At 37.8% G+C, this 9,835-nt stretch overlaps 1 pseudogene; it reads left to right on the top strand.

Moving 5' to 3' along the window:
• Positions 1-222: 222 nt before the first annotated feature.
• On the top strand, positions 223-1,118 carry LOC140510736 (putative monooxygenase p33MONOX pseudogene; annotated as a pseudogene).
• The last annotated feature ends 8,717 nt before the right edge of the window (positions 1,119-9,835 follow it).

Here is a 9,835-nt window from a genome sequence, read left to right as displayed (position 1 = left end):
CTCTTTCTTCACCCTTTCCTCCATCCCACCCTCCCCCTTCACAGAAACCCACCTGTCTGTAGACCTTCTGCAGGAGAGCTCTTTGGAGCCGTTGCTACTTCCTCACTACTTGCAGAATGCTCCCTTTTCATATCTTTGTCTTATCTGAATAACTTCCATAGACTTTCCATGGGAATCAGAGTTCTTGATACTTATTTGGAGAAACACCTGGATCAGTCTTTCATGGCATCATCCAGAGAGCCAGATGTGCCTGCTACTGAGCACAGTGGAAGTGGGCTTCTAGGCAATAGATCTTTGCCAATTAGAATCCATCACTGGACATTCAGTTATGATGGTGTTCTGGAAGACCCCATACCAATGACTTTGCCTTCATTTGACATGAACAGTTAGGTTCTGTGGGAAAAGTTGGTCATCCTAGATCAGAAGTAACAACAACTTTTCAAGATTTAGGATGGAGAAAATAATTTCTCCATAGCTTACAGTCACCAAATGATCTAGATCCCAGTGGTGAAGGCCAAGGCTACACACATAATTATGAATTCTCCAATTACAAAACAGATACAAGAAAACGTCCAGTGCTTTGAGCAGCAGGCAGAGTTGACAGACGTGGGATACACTCCCCATAAAGGCCTCACCACAAAAGAAACCAAGTACCATTGCATAGCAGAAGCAATCCACAAATTGAAGTTACAAAATGGAGAAATGACAAAAGAAGATAGAGTGATTGCTTCAACCCAGTCATCTCCAAGTAGTACACCCCATTCTTCTCCCAAGCAAAAGCCTAGAAGCTGGTTTACTCATGGATCTTCTACTTCCTTCCTGGTCTAGATGCCAGCAGTATGTACTCTGGAAATGTAGATGTAGAGGAACCTTGATCTGAAAAATGGGAAATTTTTGGACCAAGAACTCTTCAGAAATCCGACTCAGGTCTTAGCATGCAGTCCTATTGAGTTACTCAGAAGCCATTGCCAATAGAGTTCATTCCAGTTCAGGCTACTAGAATTGCAGAAGATCCAGAAACCTTCAAGACACCTAGGATAGAAGGAAGGAAACAACCTCCAGCAACCTATAACATCAAACGAAGAGACATAAATGTGTTGACTCCTACAGGGTTCTAAAGCTCCCTTTTCATATGAGCAAAGTTGCTTTCCCTGGAAAACTCACTGTTGTGTAGAGAGAGTATCTTAGATTTTCTTTTTTATACATCTACCTTCCACTTGACATAAGAAAGATGTCACCCATTTACAATATTCCTATGGAGGTACTGATTTTTTCTTTAAATATTTGTGCAAAGTTTGAATTTTTCTAATGCAGAAAGACCTATTCTGTAACATCCAAAAGTTGGTCTGAATGATTTATCAAAGTACAGTTGACTACAGCCAATTACTGATCTATAGAACTAGATCTAGGGGTAAAGGAAACAATTGAAATCTAGTAGACTTTGTTTTGCATATTTTATCCAAGATAAATATTTGTTTGGTGCTTCTTTCCTTTGATAAAGAACATTCCTATTTTCCATATTAGTTGCTGGTACTAACAGTTTCTTCTTAGAGAACACTGTTCCTCTAGAATCAAGGGACTGGTTCAGTAGCCCTGTTTCCTGCTTCCTTGCTGGCCAAGAATACAGAGACAGTAGTTTAACAAAAAAAAAAAATCTGGGGGGCAGAGCCAAGATGGCGGAGTGAAAGCAACGACTCACCTAAGCTCCTGGAAAAACTCCTCTGGATATCTCTGGGGGGAGAGTCTGACCAGACTTTGGAGGTGTAGAATCCAGTGGGTGACAGACTTTGACGGATTCGGAGCCCAGGCTGGACCGGAGGGTGCACGGGAGGGATCTGTTCCGCGGGGGTAAGACCCCGGCACACAGCGCAGCACGGTCAGCGCGGCAGGGCGGAGGGGACCAGAGGAGGCCGAGAGTGGCGGGCGAGACCAGCGGAGCAGGAGATAAGCCAGGCCGAGCCGGTGAGAGCCGCTGAGTGCCAGACATCAGTGCAGCATCCCTTGAAATCTTCAGCCTGAAGACGGACTTCGGTGGGTCACTACTTGAACTTCCAGGAACTGGGATGGCAGAGTGATCAGTAAGTGCTCTCTCCTACCCCCTGATGACCGTGAGGGAACCATAAAATTCTTCCCCAGATTAATCCTGGATCAGCGGGAACAGCAGAAGGGGGCGGGTGGTCTCATAACACCAGAGGCTGTAAAAGTGGCAAAGGGGGATTCTTCCTACTGTGGTGGAAGCGATCTGGAGGGACAGACGACCCAGGGCAGAGAAAATTCGCACTGAGACCCAGGCAAGCCTCAGAGCCGGGAGACGAGCCCCAGGAGGGGCGGGAACACGCGTTAGCTTCTAGGCGTGCCCCAGCCCTTCAGGGGAAAAGGGAAGACAATAGGGAAGCTGGGATCACCATCCCTTGACCTTGCCTTTGCCTCACGGCAGCTGAGGAGATATCTTGAGACCAGACCACACCTCCCACACACCTAACAAGCTAACCCCAGGGTTCATCTGGGAAACAAAAAACAAAAGCCTGCTTTTAGCCCAGACACACATTAGCTCAACTTAAAGATCTGTACCTTCTGACTGAAAGAACCAAAAGCTACAACACTCAGCCAACATCATGAATCAGAAAAAGCAGACGAAAAATGAAAAAAACCATAGAATCTTTCTATGGGGATAAGGACCAAAACACAAACACCAAAGAGGTTAGAGCTGAGACTGTACTTCCATCTGAAACCTCAGATGGGACTATGAATTTCTCGCAAGCAAAACTAGATTACCTGGAACATCTGAAGAAGGATATAAAAGAAAAACTGGCCAATAATTTTAAAAATATAAAAAAAGAATTCACTGATGAGAACATCACCCTGAAAAAGAAAATTGAAGAAATGGAAAAGGAAGTTCAAAAATTAACTGGAGAGAATAATTCCCTAAAAGGAAGAGCTAATCAAATGGAAAAGGAAACCCAAAACCTAATTGGGAAAATTGATCAGATGGAAAAGGAAACCCAAAACCTAACCGGGAAAATTGGTCGAATGGAAAAAGAAGTACAAAAATTAAATGGAGAAAATAGCTCCTTAAAGGGAAAAATTGGTCAGATGGAAAAGGAGATGGAAAAGCTAACTGAAGAAAACAATATGATGAAGATTAGAATTGGGCAAGTAGAAACTAATGACTCAATGAGGCAACAAGAATCAGTCAAACAAAATCTAAAGAATGAAAAGATAGAAGAAAATGTAAAATATTTAATTGGAAAAACAACTGACCTGGAAAATAGATCAAGGAGAGAAAATCTAAGAATTATTGGCCTGCCAGAAACCCATGATGAAGAAAAGAGTCTGGACAATATCTTCCAGAAATCATCAAGGAAAACTGTCCAGAAGTACTAGACTTAGAGGGCAAAATAGTCATGGAAAGAATCCACCGTTCCCCTCCCAAAAGGGATCCCAAACTCAAAACCCCAAGAAATATCGTTGCCAAATTCCAGAGCTATCAAGTGAAGGAGAAAATAATACAAGCAGCCAGAAAGAAACAATTCAAATACCAAGGACACACAGTCAGGATCACACAGGAACTTGCTGCTTCTACATTAAAAGATCGAAAGAATTGGAACCCAATATTCCGTAAGGCAAAGGAGTTGGGACTTCAACCAAGGATCAACTACCCAGCAAAGTTCAGCATAACATTTCAGGCAAGGAGAAAGTCATTCAACGAAATAAGGGATTTCCATAGCTTCCTGACCAAAACAACAGAACTCAACAGACAATTTGATCTTCAAATGCAGGTCTCTAGAGAATCATAAAAAGGTAAACAGAGGGGAAAAAACAAAAACAAAAACTTGCTACTCAATTAGGGCAAGCTGTTTACCTCCCTATAAGGGAAGATGAAACCTGTTAATCTTGAGAACTGTGCAGCTATTATGATAAAAGGGATATATGTAGAGGAAACGGGCACAAAGTAAATGATGTCATGTCAAAAATATGATTTAAGTATGAGAAGGGATTGTAATAGGAGGTGTGAAAAGGGGGAAGTAGAAAATGGCAAATTATATCACAGGAAGAAGTACAAAACTATAGTAGAGGGAAGGAGGGGAGGGAGATGAGCATTGTTTGAGAGGTACTCTCATCTGATTTGTTCAAAGGAGGGAACAATAATCTTAACTAGATAAGCCTAACTAGCTCTATAGGTAGTAGGAGGGGAAGGGGGAAGAAAGGGGAGGGTGGCTAAAAGGGAGGAAAGAAGCAATAAGAGTAAAGGGAACTAAAAGGGAGGGGCGTCAAAAGAAGGAGGGGAAGGCTGCAGGAGGAGGGGGAGAAAAGTGAATACTATTGAGGAGGGGAAGGGAGACGGGAGAGCTAAAAGCACAAATGGTGGGAAAGAGGTTGGAGGGAAATACACAGATTGTAATCATAACTGTGAATGTGAATGGAATGAACTGTCCCATAAAACAGAGACGGATAGCAGAATGGATTAAAAGCCATAATCCAACAATATGCTGCTTACAAGAAACACATTTGAAACGGGGGGATACACATAGGATAAAGGTCAAAGGATGGAGCAGAATATATTGTGCTTCAGCTCATGTAAGAAAGGCAGGAGTAGCAATCCTAATCTCAGACAAAGCAAAAGCAGAAATAGATCTAATCAAAAGGGATAAGGATGTAAACCATATCCTGCTAAAAGGCACCATAGACAATGAAGCAATATCATTACTAAACATGTATGCTCCAAGTGGTATAGCATCCAGATTCTTAGAGGAGAGGTTGGGGGAGTTGAAGGAAGAAATTGATAGCAAAACTACACTAGTGGGGGACCTCAACCTCCCCCTCTCTGAACTCGATAAATCCAACCTCAAAATAAACAAGAAAGAGGTTAAGGAGGTAAATAAAATTCTGGATAAGGTAGATATGAGAGATCTTTGGAGAAAATTAAATGGGAATAGAAAGGAATATACTTTTTTCTCAGCAGTACATGGAACATTTACAAAAATTGACCATGTACTAGGACATAAAAATCTCACAATCCAGTGCAGAAAGGTAGAGATAATCAATGCATCTTTTTCAGATCATAATGATTAAAAATTACATGTAATAAAAGGCCATGGAAAGAGAAACCAAAAATCAATTGGAAACTAAATAATCTAATTCTAAAGAAGGGTTGGGTTAAAGAAGAAATCATAGAAACAATCAACAATTTCATTCGAGAGAATGACAATAGTGAGACAACATACCAAAACTTATGGGATACTGCAAAAGCAGTTATTAGGGGAAGTTTTATATCTCTGAATGCTTACATAAATAAAATAGAGAAAGAGGAGATCAATGACTTAGGCTTGCAGTTGAAAAAGCTAGAAAAAGAACAAATTGAAAATCCCCAAGTAAATACCAAATTAGAAATACTGAAAACCAAAGGAGAGATTAATAAAATTGAAATGAAGAAAACTATTGAATTAATAAATAAAACCAATAGTTGGTTTTATGAAAAAACTAATAAAATTGATAAACTTTTGCTCAATCTGATTAAAAAAAAGAAAGAAGAAAACCAAATTACTAATATTAAAAATGAAAGGGGTGAACTCACCTCCAATGAGGAGGAAATTAAAACAGTAATTAGAAACTACTTTGCCCAACTTTATGCCCACAAATTCGATAATCTAAATGAGATGGATGAATATTTTAAAAAATACAAATTGCCCAGATTAACAGAAGAGGAAGTTGAATACTTAAACAACCCCATCTCAGAAAAAGAAATTGAACAAGCCATCAATGAACTCCCTAGGAAAAAATCTCCAGGGCCAGATGGATTCACAAGTGAATTCTATCAAACATTTAAAGAACAGTTAATTCCAATACTACATACACTATTCTTGAAAATTGGGGAAGAAGGAGTCCTCCCAAATTCTTTCTATGATACAAATATGGTTTTGATACCCAAACCAGGAAGAGACAAAACAGAGAAAGAAAATTATACACCAATTTCCCTAATGAATATAGATGCAAAAATTTTAAATAAGATTCTAGCAAAACGAATACAGCATCTTATCATGAGATTAATACATTATGATCAGGTAGGATTCATACCAGGACTACAGGGCTGGTTCAATATTAGGAAAACTATTAGAATTATCGATCACATCAACAACAAAGCTAACAAAAACCACATGATTATCTCAATAGATGCAGAAAAAGCTTTTGACAAAATACAACATCCATTCCTACTAAAAACATTGGAGAATGTAGGAACAAAGGGAACTTTCCATAAAATAATAAGCAGTATCTATCTAAAAAAATCTGTTGGAAGTCAAGACCTATCTTTTTAAATGACATTTATGTAAAAGACATTTAAAAAGTATTAGTCCTTTGGTTAAAGGCTTGAAGCAGAAGATTTGGACTGCTATGCCATACCAGTGAACTTTTCTTTTCAGAAAGACTAAAAAGACTGAACACCAAGGATTGTGACTTGTTGTTGAATGGTGAAATCATTGCTGCCTCCAGTAGATGAATAAGTGGTCTTTGTTCACTGGTAATAATAGATAGCACACTAAGCTCATAGACACTAAGAACTGATTCTTCTAAATTCTTAAGGGAGATTCTGTGCAGTGTTTTGTTTTATAGAGAAGAGTTGAAATAACTTATTAAAAAAGTGGTCTGAGGTAAATCATTCTGTGACTTTTAATTTCCTCCCAAGTATTGATCTGAATCCTATCTTATTAGAAAAGGATGAGCTGCTGGGAGAAATAATAAGTTTTGTCTTTGAAAACTTAAAAAACAAAAGTTAGCTCTCTATCCTTCATACCCCCTTCTTTAATTTGATGCATTCAGTATGATCTATCCATGTGCCCTAGAGAAATTGGAATTAACTTCCACAGGCACAAACAGGCTTAATTTCATATATGATGGAGATTTAGCATAGAATCATTTAGTAATTATAAAAAGGAGTCACACAATGCCTTAAAAATCCACTGATATGTTTTACATTTCCCTGTAACAACTTTCACTACTACTATCATAACATTGTAGCCTTCCTAGGCCTTGAAACTAGGAGCTCAAGGTAAGGCATAGTTTGGCTTGTTTAATTCTCATTGTGAACCTTTGAAGATTGGGTGGGGGGGAAGGAGTTCTGAGAATGTAATGAAATTACCATCAGTTGTTTGAATTAGGCATTAGAATCTTTACAATTACAAACTTAATTGGACAATGACTTACAATTCATGACATAGAGGCAGGAATTTTAAATCCAGCACACTCAATCTTGTTTCTTGTTTCCATGAAGGTTGAGTTAGATGTTCTATGAAGCCCTTTACATGTGTTCCCATGAGAATTTATCTAATTGTCACTGGGTTAGTAAGGTTAGTCATTTTAAGACCTCTGATATAGAATTTTATGAAGAAAGAGCATGATTATTACTTCCATATATCAGGGAAATATGTTTCATTAAAATTATACAACCCTAAATAATTTGAGGTCATCTAGAGGTAGGCATTTCTGGAAGCTTTGAAGACTGACGAATATTCCTGATTTCAAGGTCTCAGAAATGTAAGGATTCAATTTCACCAATGTTTCCTGAGGATGTTCTTCAGTTTTTGTCCTTTATCTTATTTCTAAGATTCATAGAAATTTGTTAAGTTCATGAAGCCCTGAAATGATGTCTGGAAAAGTACTTCTCATTCTCTTTTATACCATTAATATAAAGTACATATCTCTTCTGATCAATGACAATATTGTGGCATGGCTATCATGTAGAGGATGCTTCATGGTTTTATTTTTTAATAAATGGGAAGAAGCCTAATAAAGCTATTGTAGAGATTGTTAAATGAAAGTTCTAGTTCTGTTTTATTCACATTAGGAATGTGGAGACAAAGAGATTTTCTAACTTACTTACTTTGACTAGGCTTCAGGGACTCTCTTGAAATACTTCTGAATTTTGAGGGAAAAAAATATCAAGTCAGATATCAGGATACTGGGGAGTATGTAAGGAAGAAAAAAGTTATCTTTATCACATGATTACCGGAAGACAAAAGAGTTAGTTTGAATTGGTTTATAAAAAATACATCGGCAGTCCTTGATTTTGCTTCCTGAAAATGAAATCCACCCACATTTTAATAGATAAATATTATAGATATTTTGAAATCACAGTGAGATAAAACGTCTTGAAGAAAGTCACTTAGCAAGGAAGTGTCAGAGACAATGTTTAAACCTTGGGACTCCTTATATCCACTCCAGCACTCTATCTACCACGCCAAGCTGCCTTTAATGTTAACCTATGAATATATTTATACCAAGGCCATACTCGGACCACTTATATTTTTTTTTCAAATGAAACTCATTGACAAATAGCTGTTATCCATATTCTCTCAGTAGTTAAATTGTGAAATGCTTCATATCCTAGCAACCATGGTTTTCCATGTTTGTCTAACTTTTAGTCACATAAAAACCACATTATTAGTTAATCACATGAAGCAAACCACATAAAATATCAATCTACAGAACACAAAAATATAATATGTAGCTTATATGTCAGAGGCATTTAAAAATCCTCCTTTTCTCTATTGAATCCTGGTTTTTTTGTTGTCATGGTAATACACAGGAATCCAAGGATTTGATAACTTTAGCAGTATTAAAAAAGAAACATGGATTTATTTAGGAAAAGTTGAGTCGAGGTCAAAAATCTCAGCCTCTGAAAAAAATCACAAGTGTAAGTAATCTGAGGGGATGACATTTTTACATATATCATAAGATCGAGCAACCTGGCATTAGTGTTTGCTGATTCTACGAAAGACAAGAACAGGAATACAAGGGAACACAGTTCAAACTTATACATATTTCTTTTGTCTGTCCTTCTATAACTGTGGTTGGATGGGAAAAAATCATGTAAAATGAAGTTTAATAAAGAGGAATTAATATTTGAAAGAGGGGGTGCATAAGGATATACAGTGAGGTGTTATATAATAACATGGATTATTTTATACTAGCAGATTAGATATAAAGAGCACTATGCGCTGGCGTATGTATACATGTATCAATGTCTACATACACACAAACATTCATTTGCCTGTATGTGTTCCTTATGGTGTAGCCTTCTGTATCATGACAGGGTTTATCTTCAAGTTGTTTTTTCAGCTTGATCATTTTTTTTAGTTAATGCTCATAGAAAAGAAGCAATCATTTAATTGATTTGGTTACTTGGTGCTTATCTTTTATGTTTATCCAATCTTCCAGCCTGAGGGGCTACAAGACTACATCATATTCTAAAGGGTATAGATTACTCACGATTTATGTAAAAACTCAAGAATTACAGGTCATGGAAGCTGTATTCATCTGAAAAAAAGGAGATAATATGTGTGTTACATGTGCATGAACATGTATGCACGCATGCATTTGTGTGTGTGTGTGTGTGTGTGTGTGTGTGTGTGTAGTACAGCAATATTTGATACAGGGCTGATGTAGACACTTTTAGGGCTTTGGGATATATATTAACAGGATGCTATTGACTCAAACCTGGATGGTGCTAGCTTTTTCCATGTTCTAAGTGAGCCATCTCCATCAAAATTGTAACCTTCCTCTATTTCCTCCTTAATTTATTTTTTCTGAGTCAATTCCTAAGGTAATAGTACTATTTCTAAATTTCATTATGTTGACTCCATAAGAGTTATAATTGAAATTTGGCAGACATACCTATTTACTGATATGCCAGTACTGATATGCACAAATAAAAACGTCTGCAGAAAAGGCCTTCGCACAAAGGTGAGAGTGGAGCTCAGTACAGCTCAGGCAATGCCAGTGCAACTTCTACCACAGCAAATCAGGAGCAAGCTTTGGGAGTGACTACATCAGCAGCAGC

Source organism: Notamacropus eugenii, chromosome 6, assembly GCF_028372415.1.
Source record: "Notamacropus eugenii isolate mMacEug1 chromosome 6, mMacEug1.pri_v2, whole genome shotgun sequence".
Classification (NCBI taxonomy): domain Eukaryota; kingdom Metazoa; phylum Chordata; class Mammalia; order Diprotodontia; family Macropodidae; genus Notamacropus; species Notamacropus eugenii.
The sequence above is the reverse complement of the archived record's forward strand: the minus strand, read 5'-3'. Positions and strand labels throughout refer to the sequence as shown.